Source organism: Thamnophis elegans, chromosome 1 (assembly GCF_009769535.1).
Source record: "Thamnophis elegans isolate rThaEle1 chromosome 1, rThaEle1.pri, whole genome shotgun sequence".
Lineage (NCBI taxonomy): Eukaryota > Metazoa > Chordata > Lepidosauria > Squamata > Colubridae > Thamnophis > Thamnophis elegans.
The window spans coordinates 105,425,775-105,441,916 of NC_045541.1; positions in this window are offsets into that span (position 1 = coordinate 105,425,775).

Below are 16,142 nucleotides of genomic sequence, written 5' to 3' on the forward strand. Positions count from 1 at the left end.
TTGTGTTTCCTGTGAGGGTAGGAGGGGTTTTGAAGAGGCTGATTGTGCTTTAGCAGTCTGGCTTCTGGTTCTGGGTCGTGCCTCCTCATCAGTTTGTGTTTTGGTTGTTTTCTTTGTGGATATTTTTTGGTAGTATTCTGTGTGGCTATTGTGAGTGTGGGCCTGGTCTCATTCTTCATGTTTGGGATTCATTTGTTAATGAGGGCGGGTTTCCAAAGGGCTGGCAGGCGGGAGGTGTCGTCTCGCCTGTTCATGCTATGTGGGTGTTTTTCTATTTCGATTGCTTCCCTGATTATACGGTTGTTGAAGTGTTCGGCCTTGGCGATGGTTCTTGTCTTATTGAAGTCAATTTTATGTCCTGTGGCTTTGAGGTGTTGGACCAGGGAAGAAGTTGGTTCTTCTTTTTTGATTGCATTTTTGTGTTCTTCAATGCGTGCACTTATTCTTCTGTTGGTCTGTCCGATGTATGTGGCGGGGCAAGTAGTGCATGGGATTTCATATACTCCTTGATTTTCTAATTCAATTTTGTCTTTGGGGTTTCTTAGGATGGTGGATATTTTCTGGTCTGTGCAGAATGCTGTCTTGATGTTGTGTTTGCGGAGGATTTTGCTGATTTTGTCTGTGGTGCCTTTTATGTATGGGAGGAGGGCTTTTCCATTTTCTTGTTCTCTGTCCTGGACTTTAGTGGGGGTTTCTTTTTGGATTAGGTTGGTGATCTTATTTCTTTGGAATCCATTGGATGTCAGTACGTTGGTGAGAGTGTGTAGTTCGGTTTTTAGGTGTTGTTCATCAGCTAGGCGTTTTGTTCTGGAGATGAGTGTCTTGGCTACGGAATTGATCTGGGCTGGGTGGTGGTGTGAGAGTGCGTGCAGATAGCGGTTAGTGTGTGTTTTCTTCTGGTAGATGGTGTGTCCTAGGGAGCCGTTAGATTTCCTGTAGACTAAGACGTCCAGGAAGGGGAGTTGGTTGTTTACTTCTGTTTCCATGGTGAACTGTATTTTGGGGTGTAGGCTGTTGAGGTGTGTAAGGAAGATGTCCAGTTGTTCTTTCCCATGTGGCCAGATTATGAAAGTGTCGTCTACATATCTGAGCCAGAGTTTAGGTTTGTGATCAGATTTTTCTAGAGCTTGGGTTTCAAAGTTTTCCATGTAGAGGTTGGCAATGACAGGTGAGAGGGGTGATCCCATGGGTGCTCCTTCCATCTGTTTGTATCTTTGTCCATTGTGAATAAAGTATGTGTTAGATAGGCAGTGGATGGTTAGATCCAGGATGTGTTTGGGGGGGTTGTATTTGTTTTGGATAGCTGTTAAGGCTTCTTTGATTGGTACTTGGGTGAAGAGTGATACGACATCAAAGCTCACGAGTAGGTCACTGGGCTACTTTATATATATATATATATATGATAGATAGATAGATAGATAGATAGATAGATAGATAGATAGATAGATAGATAGATAGATAGATTAGGCAGTTTTCAGCTCTTTCACAGCTTCCTCTCAATGAAATAAACTGTTTCTTCTCAAACTAACTTAGGACCACATCACCATGGTATAATATTTAGCCTCTCCAGTGCTCTTCTTCAAGTAAGAAAATAAACAATGCAAGTGGGGAAGGGACAGAAAACATGGCTGATAGTTAAACCATGAGTGAGTGTCCTCGTATATACAGAACATGGCTTGAGCTTCAGCCATGATTTTCCTTCTCCTTTCTCTCCCCCGCTTGTTCTATTTATTAATTTACCTGAGAAAGAGAAATAAAAATGTTTCTGTGGTATTATGTGACCCTGAGCTGGCCTAATAGTATCTAATATAGATTTGGGAGTATTTCTTAGAGCCAAGCATAGCTCTGCTTCTTTTATTCTGAAGCAAATCACAAAATATATTTATCATTTGGGGGTGATTTTTGTATGTGTTAATTTGCTGGCTTGATATACTGTGCGTGAAAACTATAAAGAATCACATTAGTCTCAGGAATAAGGAACAGCCTAATCACTTTCCTTGTTAGCTAGCATTCTTTTGGATTTTATTGCCAGCATGTACCATTTCTTTACCTGATTAATTCTAAACTAGGTAAAGCTAGGTCTGCTGCATTTAAGTGACCTGGACTTCGATATGCCACACTTGCACTGATAGTACCACTGCCTAGATCTTCAATTTATGACACCCCTCTGCAATGCAACACACCACACATAGCAATTCAACTAGGAACGCCACACTAATTCAAACTAAACCTTTTCTGCCTTTTCCAGACTTGTGAACAGATTTGTTCATATCGGTGAAAGTTCACAACTCAACAGTTCATTAGTAGAATATTGTCTGCACAAAGACGTACTTAGACACAAGTCTCCTTGGCTATAATATAATATAATGTCAGCTATCTTTGGATATAAATGCAATCTTGATTGTTTAGGAAGTTGTGTTTCCAAGTGTAAATGAGCTTTTTTCTTCTTCTTTAATCATGCTATTCTCCACAGTCCTTCCCTTAACACTGTGAAAATCCCTTTCAAACTCACAAAGAGAGAGATTTTGATAAGCTATCACCTTGTTCAATGTCTCCCAGAGGAGCACTACGGGGAATATATTCCAGACAAAGTCTTGCATTCAAGCATATGAATTTGATAATGTATTAGACTCACTTGCACTCCCTTCCAAGATATAAAAATTCAGTCAGCAACATAGATATAGCTATTGCAGGGCTCCAGAGGTTTTAGCAACCTTTCTTTTCTAATTGGTGTGCTTGATTTCTTTTGGGGCAGATTTTTCCTCATCAGTTCTTTTTATTATGCTTTCATTCTTTCATCTCCCGGAAACCCTTTCCCAACTATGGTTCTTCAGTGAAAAGGTGACTATTTACTATTAAGTTTCTTTGCTTATATGAGAGAATGAATAATATTTATAACACAGAATTTTCTCCCTTAATAGTGTTTCAATAGATGAATCCAAAACATCAAGCCCGATTAGGGGTGGGATGAAAGTTTGACTGTAGCTAATGGAATGTTTGGGGGGGTGACCTTGTGAGAAAGGAGGAAAGAGAGGCTGCCTAGGAAACAATCAGAACAAGAGAGGCAGGAGCCCGCAATGGATTAACAGTCAAAGGAAGAAACTTAGGAAGACTGGCCCTAATTGTTCAGACAGTTAAAAATAGCAGTGGCAAATTTGTACCTTCAGATTTGCAAGATTCTGTTGATGTAGTCCTACAACATTTAGCTCATCTTGTTGTGTTTCCAGTCTGGTTTCCCTGGGAGCGCTGATGCTGGTCAGATATCTCAACTGAAAAGTTGATAAGCTTTCAAAAGTTGATTGCTATTTGACCTAAGTCAAATGTTACCAGCTCTCCCCTACATTAATGAAGAGAGTCCCTTAGAAGAAAGTTTACTGTGGGAGTTGGTTTGTATTGATAATTTATTTTTAAAAGTCATTTATTAATCTAGAGGGGTTGAATAAGGGAGGAAGGGAGAATCTGATAGCAAAGGCTTGAATTATAGTCCTTAATATTCAACCATAGCTGGAGTCAGGGTTACTTACTCTCTTTGTCCTGCACAGTCTCCCTCTCTCTCCCTCTCCCCCCTCCCTCTCTCTCACACAATACACATACAAACCTGTGAAAGGAAGAGGAATTCAGTGCTCTTAAACTATTTTGAGTATTCCCTTAAGCCATGAAGTCTTACTCCTATTGATCATCTGCTATGAACAGAAATAACAACAGCAAGAATAGACTGGACAGAGCGAAGCACAAACCAACCATGCATACAAGGAACGATTATCTTAATACAAATCATAAGCCAGCATGTGTATGGAAACTGGTTGAGTCTTTCTTTCTGAGGAGGAAAAAGCTTGCACCCCAAAACACCTGTCAGCCTCTACTTTGCTTCCTTGTTATCAGCTGCCATAGTAACAGGGAGGGTGAGGACTTGTGGGTTTTTTCGGGGGAAAGTGCTAGGTGCTGGAGGAGTTATCATGAATGGAGTTTTGTTCTCACCATCTTCTGCGCATGCTGATAGCTCATGTTTGGGCTAGGTCAAAGTCAACCATTTCTGCATACCAGCTGAATGAAGCCACTTGAAGATGCACCCTACATGACACCTTTGGGAGTTGCAGATTGGACATTGGGTTGGGGTAACTGGCGGAAGGGTCCTGGGTAAATATTTGATATGTACACGTTCACACTTTTTTGCTTCAGATCTTGCTTCACTTTATCTGTTTTCATTTCATGCCCAGTAAAAGTACCTTTATCTCTACTTAAATGGAGTTCAGGTTTTTTTTTTCCTTGGATACTGAATGAGGCATGCCTGACAACACCATTCAGTAAAATCTCTGAAATAATCGAATAATGTTTATGAAACAGTATTTTTTAAAGTAGCATAATAATCCCCTGTCCATCGTTAATTCTTCAACATAAGGTTAGTAATCTAAAGATTTGATTAGCATGAGACAATCTTTAATAAGGACTTCACCAGTGAATTGACTACCGTATGTTTGTCTGGTAAAATGCTAATCTAGTCTGCTTAATGCCATCCTCTGCTGGATTTATTCAAAAGGAACAAAATCAAATTAAAAAGTGGGGTGGGGAGAAGAGACATTATAAGATAAAAGTATCTTCTTGGAATTCCAAGTAAATGAACTAGGATGACATTTTGGTTAAAACCAGTGAAGGGACAGATAAAAGCAATAATATTACTATATTATGTACTATTAACCCACACCACCAAGGATAAGGTATGGATTATGCTTTCCAGAAGCAAAATTCAGATCTTCTAGAAATGCATGAAGCAAGAGACTTTATCCCAATATTATTTCCAATAAAAGAGACTAAACTGAATAATATTTCAGGTATTTGCTAGCATCTTACAATACCATGATTTTTTTTCATGCCTGGATTTTGCAGAGGTTTCTTTCTTCTTTTCTGTGTGAAAGCAATGCTACATGGTTTGGGGTCTGAATTCTAATTTAGTTTTCCATGACCTATTCAATGATTCTTTATTGAAATTAAACATTTCAGTCTATTCTCATGCTTCCTGAATTTTGCTATATTTTCTATCTCTTTATAGAAGCCTGGGTATCTTTTCATAAATATAAGCGCCTGAGAAGTTTCACTTAAATTGTAACGTATGTTACAGTTTATAATCTGAAATATCTATTCATGCAGATGTGTACAGAATAGGGTCTGATGCACTCCCAACATTATAATTTTGTAATATTGAGGCAGAAGAGTCCTGTTTGGTGTAAGATGTAAGTCGCCATCATACATGGGCATTCCATTCTCAGTCATATACCATAATGGGATTTCCTTGATTTAAAGCTGTCCAAACAATTCCTCATCATTGTATAAATGATGACTTTCTGCAATATGGTAAGAAAAAGTAGTAAAAACAGTGCTAAACTACCAGATGGTTGCAAAATGCACATTGCTATGGCAGGGAAAATATTAAGGTTTATGTATACATTAATGAACATGATTATCTGACTAGAATAGAGAAACACATTTCTGTATTTTCGGGGGGGGGATCCTGCTTTGTTAGAATCATGATTTTGAAACAAATATTCTAATTGAGATCTTAATTTGTTTAATTAATAATTAACATAACATCTTTCTGAAGGATATGGCTCAGTTCTGCAGATGAAATTGTTGCATCTGTGGAAAATATGAGACAAATCAAGACCAGTTATGCAAAAAGGCTTCAGCTGAATTTATACATTATATTTCATATTTACAGAATGTAATTTCCTGAGAGTGCATATGTTGTGGTCAGCAGGGCAAGTGACCTCAGCATAATGAAACCATTTAGAATTTGTTGTGCACAGAAGATGTGGAAATTTGCATGTTGCAACTGGCAGAAGGAGGGGCACCCACAATATTGGAACAGCTCTTTGCTACTGATGAACACTGTATCTAAGGGGTCATCTGCATGTTCTTCTTTGCCAGTGCAAATATGTCCCACTAATCATTCAATGGGACATGAATTCATGATATTGTTGTCATCGTATCTCCCTCCCCCTCCCATGACAAGGACATGAGTCCTCTTGTCTTTCAGTGCTCCTTTTCCTAAGTGATGTCCTTCCAGTTCTCGAAGAACAGATTGTTTGGAGCAGCCAATCACCTGCAAATCATTTCAAGTAACTTTAGATTTAGAGATCTGCACTGTTACTATTGGCAACCTGTGCCTACTCTGGGCACCACTCTCCCTCTACGATATTCCATGATTGCTGCACATGTACAGCCATCTGCCTTTTGGCAGGAGAAGAATCAAGATTCTCCTAGAGTAAAAAAAAAAATTCTCCCACAGATCTTTGCCAATCCATTTTTGGCAGAAAAGTAAAAGAGGAAGAAGAGGAAGGAAGCTTGGAGTTCTTGGAGTTGGAGTTCATCTGGCTCCAAAAAGAACTGCTTCTGCCATGTAAAGTCTGCTTCACATAGGATGTTGCCAAAGGAAATGCTTCCTTCCCCCTCCCCTCCCCCTGCAAAGCTGCCTACCCTCCCAGAGCTTAAGTGCTGACTGTAAGAAGAAAACAATGGGAAATGAAAAAAAAAAGGCCAAAAAGATTTCCAAAGAAGTTAAGAGGCATATTTGTGGTGAATAAACCTCTGTGGAAATATTCCCAAATGACTTTGGTAGCATCCTAGATGTAGGATGACAGAAGCAGTCCTGGGAATCAGCAAAAGTAACTTTGAAGGGGAGTCGTAGAAGACCTAGAAAGTCAGCAAAAGGAAATGAAACTGGAAAATGGAAATGGGAGGAGGGTTAAAAAAACAGTAGTAGTCTTCCCGGTTCCACCACAAAACCGCGGACGACAAAATCGCGGTCGACGAAAGCGCGCATTTGACGTCATCACAGCGCGACGAAAACATCGCGCTGTGATGGGGAAATGTAAAAATAAGCGAAAACCTTACCCTAACCCCCCCAAACCTAACCCTAAACCTAACCCTTAACCTAAGCCTAAATCTAACCCTAAACCTAACCCTTAACCTAACGCTAAACCTAATGCTAACCTTTAACGTAAAATTTAACGTAACCCTAACGCTCTAAACCTAACCCTAACCCTTAACCTAACCCTAACACTCAGCCTAACCCTAAACCTAACCCTTACCTTTATGTGAATCGGCTTGCTTTAATTTATTGTTATTTCAATTTTTAATTTTTTTGTCGTGCTGTGATGACGTCAAATGCGCGCTTTCATCGATCGCGCTTTTGTGGACCGCGGTTTTTGACGGGTCACGGTCTTCCCTTCCTTTCTCCCTATTTCCTTGAGAGTCATGCAACCAGCAGCCTTTCTTCCATGTTCAAGTTGTGGGATTAAATCACTTAGATCAGCACTGGTTGAGGGAGAAGAGTAGAAGAAAGTTGTGTTCAGAGCAGCTACTGCTAGCTGTCAGAGAGAAGCTAGTAGATAGGTGTGGGACTTCTACATAAATAATAATACATAACATAAATATTGTAGGATGTATATTAAGAAAACTAGGATAGAAAATAAATAGCATAAGAATATATAAATTGGTAGGTTAAACAGGTCCACTAAAATTAGGTGGCAGAAAATATGATGAGTATTGAATCAGTTGCTGCCAGATGATAAAGTGGAAAAAGAATTCAGAAAGACAACACTGACGTGATTAAGACCACTTAGCAGTTGGTTGGAGCCAGCTGGAGATGTAAGGATCTACAGTACAGAACTTAGAATAATAGCAATGGAGCTGTAAAAAGAGGAACAGGGAGAGAGGGGACCTAGTCCCAACTTCTCTGCCCACCATGGCTTATAGAGAAATGGGAGAGAAAATGATAGACTGTACCCTTTTCTATGGGGTCAAGGCAAACAGACTTGTTTTTCAGATAGAGAAATAAGTCTGGGATACAGAATATCTTTAACCGCCTTGACCTCATAGGAAAGGTATAAGCTCCCCTTTTCTTTCCCATTTCTCTGTTACCAATGGTGGGAAGTGAGGACTGAGTTCCCCTCTCCCTGATCCTCTTTTCATGGATTATAGGGGAAACAGAGGAAAAGAAGTAGTAGAAAATGGCTGTAGGACAAAAGAGGGGTCTTCCACCGAGCCACTCTCATCTTCCAAGCACTCCCTGCTGACAGAATCCCTTCTGTTTTATTGTTGAGATGGAATAGTGGTCCATAGAGCATCCAATATTACCAATGGCATGGAACTGGTGATGCCAAGACATCCTATTGGCAACATGTAGGGCTCTAGTAAATTGAAAACTGGTAATTTTTTATCTAGTTAGCACAATGATAAGGAAAATTGACTGGATCAGTTATGTCATGAGGCTAGCACCAAAATGTGTGACTCCTTCAATCGCTTTTTTTTCCCATAAACAAGGCCCCATAGTTTTCATATTTTTTGGTATCACTGAACAAGGAATCACCTTTCATTTTCTGGGCAGGCTCAAAAATTGCTGCTCATTCAGGCATACTTTATATGATCTATTTATACTGCTCCACTACTTGTAATCTCATTCCTAAAAGAATAAAGAAGAGCCGAGGTGGTGCAGTGGTTAGGGTGGGACCCAGACTGTGGGGGCGATATACCAACTCTGTAAACCACTTAGAGAGGGCTGAAAGCCCTATGAAGCGGTATATAAGTCTAACTGCTATTGCTATTGCTATTGCTTTAAAAGTACCTAAAAAAGCAGTATTGCTAAGTGCCAGGTGCTAGAAAACTCAGAGAAGAAGAAACCACTTGGATTTCTAAGAAAATCTTTTTGATATTATGATAAAACATAACAGAATCTTAAAAGCCTACGTGTTGGGGAAGAAGTGGCAAAATCTGGGGGCAGAATTAAATGTGGGACCAGCCTAGAATCCATACATAACCACAAGCAGACCAAGCCCAAATACACTTGAATTCCATTGACCTTTATCCAAGTAGGTACTAACCATCAGTTGAGACTAGTCCTGTGTGTAGAAATAGGTAGCAATAAATCAATTTAATTGGACCTTCATATATGGAATGGATTTTTGATACATGACTCTAGTAGGGTAATTCTCCAACACAAGAGTTGCCTAGTGCAATTAAGGGGAAGATAGCCTTTCCCGCTCTCCTGAATCAGAATTCTCTTCCATAGTTATTATTTCTGGTTTCCTCCTTCCTGTCTTGTTCCTACTTTCCCAAGGTCTGTTAAGCATTCCAGCACATGATGCATTTATGGTCAAACTTATATCAGAAAAGGCTATCAGAGGCATGTTATGGTCCTGTAGAGAAAACAGACAGCAACCAAAAATCACATGCAGGTCCAATGCTTTATGATTTACGTTGGACGATATTATTAGGTGGGTCATTCTTTGCTATACCAGGCCCCAATGCTGATATGTTTCAGACTTGCTTTATTATTGTGTTACTTGTTTATTTGATTTATCAGACTGCCTAACTGCAAGCCTTCCCACTTAATAATCCTCCTAATATTGTATTTTACAGTATTTTTATAACTGACTTTATCATTACTGTACTGAAGAACATAATTTTGAAAATATGAAGTAGTGAATCGATACTGCAAATAAGAAATTAATAAAGAAATAAAATACGTTAGTGTCAGGCAGGAAACACTACCAGCTAATTCTACAGTATTGTAAGGCTACATTGACAGAATCTTGCGAGCCTGGAAGTGCAAAATTATTTTAATCTGCCTGATCAATTAGGGGAGGTCCTTCCTAAGTTTCTTCTCTAACTGCTACGCAACTGTGAGCTCCTCCCTCTTTTTGTTGATTATTCCCTAGGCAGCATCTCTTTCTTTCCTCCTCAAGGCCACTTCCACTTACTATTGCAGTTAGGATCATTACAACAGCATGTATTTAACAAACCAACTAGGTAACTTTTTAATTTAATACTCTAATGTGAGGATGGGAAAAGGAGGTCATCTGAGTCCAAATTAGCAAGAATATTTGCTTGATCACTCTTTGACATGGATATCTTCTTTTTCCTTCTTAATGTTTCATACAATGTTGTAAGAATTACAGTCCTCTTCCTTTGTACCATGTGTAGAGAAATGTTCTTCGATTGCTTTTTTTTCACAAGAAGTTGTAAGAGTGTCCTCCATTGTCCTTCTGCCATAGCAAGGACAAGAAGTTTGTTTTCTCCTTTACTTATGTGAGAAAAGGGTATTTTGTAGCACTACTGTAAATGGAAATGTAATATTTCTGTTTGCAGTTCCAATTTCACAGCTGAATGGGATTTGCAGTGAGAGAATTCTAATAAAATGAAGAAACATTTAATGCTGTGACTGGCAGGTAGGAAAAGGGTATGCGGCAGTTCCATTTTTCTGATTATGTTAACAAAACATGACATGTGCTTTTATAACAAGAATTTGATTTACAATTTAAATCTGATGACTGAAACACTGATTAGATAACTTTTTCCCCACAAGCTCCGTTTACCACTTGAATTGCTTAATATAGAAATAGATATTTTTGTCTCCAGAAATTAGCATTCCAAATTTTAATTTACTTCTACATAGTACTTCACAAACTTTGGCTAAGCACATCTGTACTTTGATACTTGATTAAACAGTTTAGGAACTATTGAATTTTTGATTCCATATTAAGATATGTTTTTGCTTGTTGTTTTTTAATACAGTTGCGAGATGCTTCAGAGGCAAAGTTGGACATGATTTAGACATAATTAAATACTTCCAACCCCTATAGTCTGGATCCTTAATGTAATGCCTTCATGCCCCGAATTTTCAAATCCTCCCAATTTAATACCCATCAGATTTACCAGTGATGTGCGGTGAGGTTTATGGCTGGTGAGGCACCAACACAGTGGTGGGTTTCAATTTTTTTTAGACTTGTGGACTTCAACTCCCAGAATTCTACAGCCAGGCATGCTCAGTTCTGATTTAAAGCGACAGCATTTGTTTTTCTCCTTTGCGAAAAAGTTTCCTTCATTCTTTTTCTTCTCCATGCCTCATCTACGTCAGGAATTTTTTGGCTTTTAACCCTTGCTTAGCTCTGCTTGAGTGATCATAAAGTCAGACTAGATGAGGCACCTTGTTCTCCTGCCACCTCCTGTAGAGGGCGCTTTTTAGAGACTTTTTTAAACAGTTAAGCACTAAGCAGAGTTATCCATGGTGATTCTGGCAGCAACTAGCTCAGCCTGACCTCAGCTCTTGCCTTTTTCCTTTTACATTTTTTTTCTTTCATGATGACAGTGGTGAGGCTCTGCCTCCCCTGCCTCCCCTGACTGCATGTCCCTGAGATTTACCTAATATTATGTTTAGAGGGGTTTTTTTTAAGGGAAAAATAACATCATACAAAGCAACGTACATAAGGGGTGGGATTCTATGGGTTCAGACCAGTTTGGGCAAACCTGTAGCTCAGGTTGGAGCGAACCGATTCACTCATACTTGCAAGTGGGCCTACCTGCCCACACCTGCACTTTACCTACCTTTATCTTTGCAGCTGAGTCACGCGGCAGAGTGGATTGCACTCCTCAGCTATTTTCCTTTCCAAGCAGCAACCAGGAAGGTAAGGATTCTGTAAACTGTGCACACACATGCAGCACCTGTTCTTGTGCGTGTTCAGAGAACCAATTGTTAAACAGTAGGATCGCACCACTGAACATACTAACTTCAAATCTCATCCCTATTTTCAAAATACTTTTGTGTCCAACCGTTACCTCAGATACATTCTTAGAAAAAAAATTTACAGAAGGCCACAAATGATGGAGGCCAAAATAGATTGGGGGGAAGTAGCTTCTCTTTTTTTGTCTGCTAGTAAATAAACATTTTGTAATTGGTAAAGCCCATTATTTTGTGAGAGGGATACATGCTAAGAAAAAGGAAGATGGATGGTGGGCAGTATGAACTACCAATTTGCTACCAAAAAGGAGTGAATAGGGTCTGCCTTTAAAGACCCAGAAAAGACATTTGAAACCTCAGAATAACAGAGTGGGAAGAAACCTTGGAGATCTTCTAGTCAAATCCCCTGCTCAAGCAAGAAATCCTATACCATTTGAGACAAAGAGAGGGAAGGAAGGAAGCATCACCCAACTACAGTAGCACATCAGGTTCGGAAGCAGCATCTGTGCTCCAGAGATGGCCTCCAGCCTTCCCTTCTAGAGGTTCAACTGGTCCACTAATTACCTTAAAATTACTTAAAATTATTATTCAGGGACAACTTTAGACTGAGCTAAAGAGTCATATTCAACTAGTTATGAGCTCCCACAAAGTTCTGGAGCACAAACTATGGCATCGACCACAAAGAAACAGAAATTTATTTTTCTTTTTTTTATAATAACTACAGAAAATGCTTCCTTTGTGGATTGGATGGTTTCTCATTCTGAAGGTGTGAGTTTTTGATAAAGTCCCACCAACTCTCTTTTTAACTAGTGAAGTACAGGTAATCCTCAACTTAAAACCATGCACTTAGCGACTGAAGTTATAGCAGCACTGAAAAAAGTGACTTATGACTGTTTCCCACACTTACAACCATTGCAGCCTCTCCATGATTCTGGAATCAAAATTCAGATGCTTGGCAACTGACTCATATTTATGTGACCCTGGGTCACATGACCACCTTTTGCAACCTTCTGACAGGGAAAGTCAATGGGGAAACCAGATTGACTTAACAACCTTGTTAACTAACTTAACAACTGCAGTGATTCACTTAACAATTGTGGCAAGACATGTCACAAAATGTGGCAAAATTCACGTAACAACTGTGTCACTTTGCAAAATAAATGCTGGATCATAAGTCAAGAACTGCCTGTACATGTTTCTAGAAAAGCCAGTTTCACCGCCTGAAATATGAATCTGCCTTGTCCTTTAATCTATTGGCACTCAAAGATCAGTCAGGATTGCCAGACATATCTAGCAATGAATGAAACTGTGATTGAATTGCACAACTCCTTCAGCGAGTATCAGAAGGCGTTGTGCTTTGACCATTCGAAGGTACAGCCTGATTTGCTGTCCAAAAATCAAAACTGATAGCAATTTTCCAGCATTGCCAGAAATATTTGATCAGTAAAGCAGATTTCCTCATCTAAATGAGGTTATGAAATATAGATCTGGTTATTAACTGAAGCAAGGTACTAATGATAGCAGTTAAGTGAACAGATAATGGAGTGACTTCCAGGCTTCTACAGTCAAAACAAAAGAGAAAAAGGTTAGCCTTCAATCTCTCTTCCTTTTTTTCCACCACTCCAAATGAAATCAGAGCTCATACATAATTTCAAACAGCTCACTGAAAATGATTTAGACTCTGCTGACTCCCAAAGACCACTGAGTAATCCCAGGCATGGGTAAAAGGTTCTGTGATTTATTTTATTTTATTTTTCGCTGGGTGACCCTGCTTCAATTTCACAGGCAAAGGGTCAAAATGCATTTCTAATAACAATGTTTGCTGGTCTCACCTGGAGCACTGGAGGGAGAGCGAGGTATAATGATAAAGCTGCTGGATCTTTTGCTAAATTTGCTGGGCTAAAAGGCTCCTTTGTTAGCTGCCAATTCTTATTTATGTTATATTTAAGGGTTGGAAGAGTTCTCTACTGTTTTGACATTGCAGGTGACGTTAGGGCATATTCTACTGCATGGCATTTTAAACAGATATGGGAGCAGAGGATAAATTTTACCAATTAACTATGGTAACACTGAGACATACGTACACAAAGAGAGAAGGGGATGAGGAAGCAGGCTTAGAATCTGTCTAAAGCTGGGTTGAACCGGTTTTTTTAAAGTTAGATTAGTCCTCTAATATGAATATGTCAGACTAAAGTGTTTACAATCTAAATTAGGGCTGCTGATCAAGAAATGTGCTAAACTAGAGATGATACTCAAGAAACAAATGTTTCTACCTATACGTTGTGTTCTGCGGGGATGATGATTAAAGAGTTATAACAAATAATGAAGAAAGAGGAGTCACCTTTGAGTTGCAGGTAGAGGGAAATGAGCTGCATACTTCCTGAAATTCCTTTTCCTTTGCACAAACTGAAAATACCAACTTCAACTTTCTTAATGTGAAATATTTATGGCCTTATCAATTCTATATCACCAAGAAGCTTACCAGTTCCCTAGTATATAAACATGAAGCTTAAGTGTCACTTTTTACAGTATGTATGTATGTATGTGTGTGTGTGTGTGTGTGTGTGTGTGTGTGTGTATGTATGTATGTATGTATGTATGTATGTATGTATGTATGTAGCTTTTATCCGCTGGCATCTTGTAAAACCAAGGAGAGCCTATAGGTTTTTTTTTAATCATTCCAAAAATAACAGTAGATTAAAAAAACAAAAAAACAAAGTATATTGTTTTGAGCTTATGCAAAGTTCATCCTGACAGTTGTCTCTGAAAGATCAAACCTCCATATGGCATCTCAAAAGGTCAAAACATGCATTAAATTGTGTATTAAAAATCAAAGCTCTGCAATTTAGAGGCAGTTGGATAAATATTTCTATAACTTGAAAGCAGGGAATCATTCCATACTTTTTTCCACTTCTGAACACACCATTGTTCAAATCAGCACAATGCCAATGCCTCCTGCTGCTTGAGTTTTAGAGAAAAAGAAAAAGGGTAAAAGTCTTGCATTTTTTTTACGGTGAAAAATGCGTTGTAACCTAGAACATTGAATTACAACCCTTCTCCACTGATAATTTGCATGAATTTATTCATTTGACTGATTTTTATTGTTTCACTGGTAACACAGAGCATATTAGCCCGAGGCAAAAAAGGTTATGGTTAATTTGTTTCCATAAAGTATTTGTGACTCACATTAATATCATCAAGTCAAATCACTACCAATTTTATAGCTCTTTTAAATCGTTAATGAGTACATTTTGAATGAAAACCATGCCATGTTTTTAAAAGTAATCATTCCATTCCCATTTAAATTCCAGACCAGTCTTGGTCGATTTTAGCAGAGCTTACCTGTAATTTTTTTAAAATAATCAAATTTTAGATATGATTCTTTACAAGCCATGCTGATTTTATACACCTGTAGTTCTATTTGGCATTATTTATTATCCCTCTGCACTTCATATATTTCTTTTTTGTAAAGAAGAATCCATATGCAAGGAATTTTTGACAGTTAGAAAGAAGAGAATGATGATACCAGCAATTTATGGGAGATGTTTAATATAGTAATGGGCAAAGCATTGGTATCCCTGACTGTGATTTGTTCAAAACTTTGAAACTTCAGATGAAAGCAAATCCTTCTTTAAATAGGAAGTTCCCTGCTATCCTATAGAAATAACCCCAGCCAAATACTTTGTAACATTTAAATAAGGATGCTTCAGAACTGGTATGAAATATATTGAATCTAGAAGCATATTTCATTCCTAGGACAAGAAGCAATGGATGGAAACTAATCGAAGAGAGAAGCAACCTAGAACTAAGGAGAAATTTCCTGACAGTTAGAACAGTTAATCAGTGGAATAACTTGCCTCCAGAAGTGCGGAAGCTCCAACACTGGAAGTTTTTAAGAAAACTGAAATGGTATAGGGTTTATTGAAATGGTATACGGTTTCCTGCCTGAGCAAGGTGTTGGATTAGAAGACCTCCAAGGTCCCTTGTAACTCTGTTATTCTCTTACTATCTTAACATATTCAATGATAGCTTTCTGGTTACTTCCACCCAAGTATGTCCTTAGGGCAATTCTACCCTGTAGCCTAAGCTGCTTGTTTCTCCTCCTTCTCCCACTGTTTCTAAAATCAGATTTAGAAATTCCAGCATGGATTGCAGTGGTTTGGCAACAGGTTGAAGCTGGTATTTATTGCTGTCCATATTATAGCTACTGCAGGATGTGGATGGCCACTCCTCTGCTTCTTGTCCTTCCACACACCCAGGGAAGGCATATGTGACTGGCTCCTATGTAGACTAGTCAGCCCAGCCCCTGGCTTTTCCTTCTCACTAGTTCCCATGACTTTCCCTTGTTTCATCAGGCATTTGCTACATGGCAGCCTTCAACTCCCTCCTCAGATTATCGCCTTTTATGTTAAGTTTTTTTTCCCACTACTGATGATACTACAATTACTTTGATTCTACAGTAATCAAAGCAATAGTGGAACAGCTTGGTTTTTTTTTTAATCCTACAATTAGGTCCATGGAAACTTTATAGCAAGGAAGGTCTGGTGGTTCAGCTGCATGGAAACAGTAGGAACATCCTTCCCACTGGGAGTTGTAGGGGTTGAATGGAGCATCAGCTTCTAGGGGACAG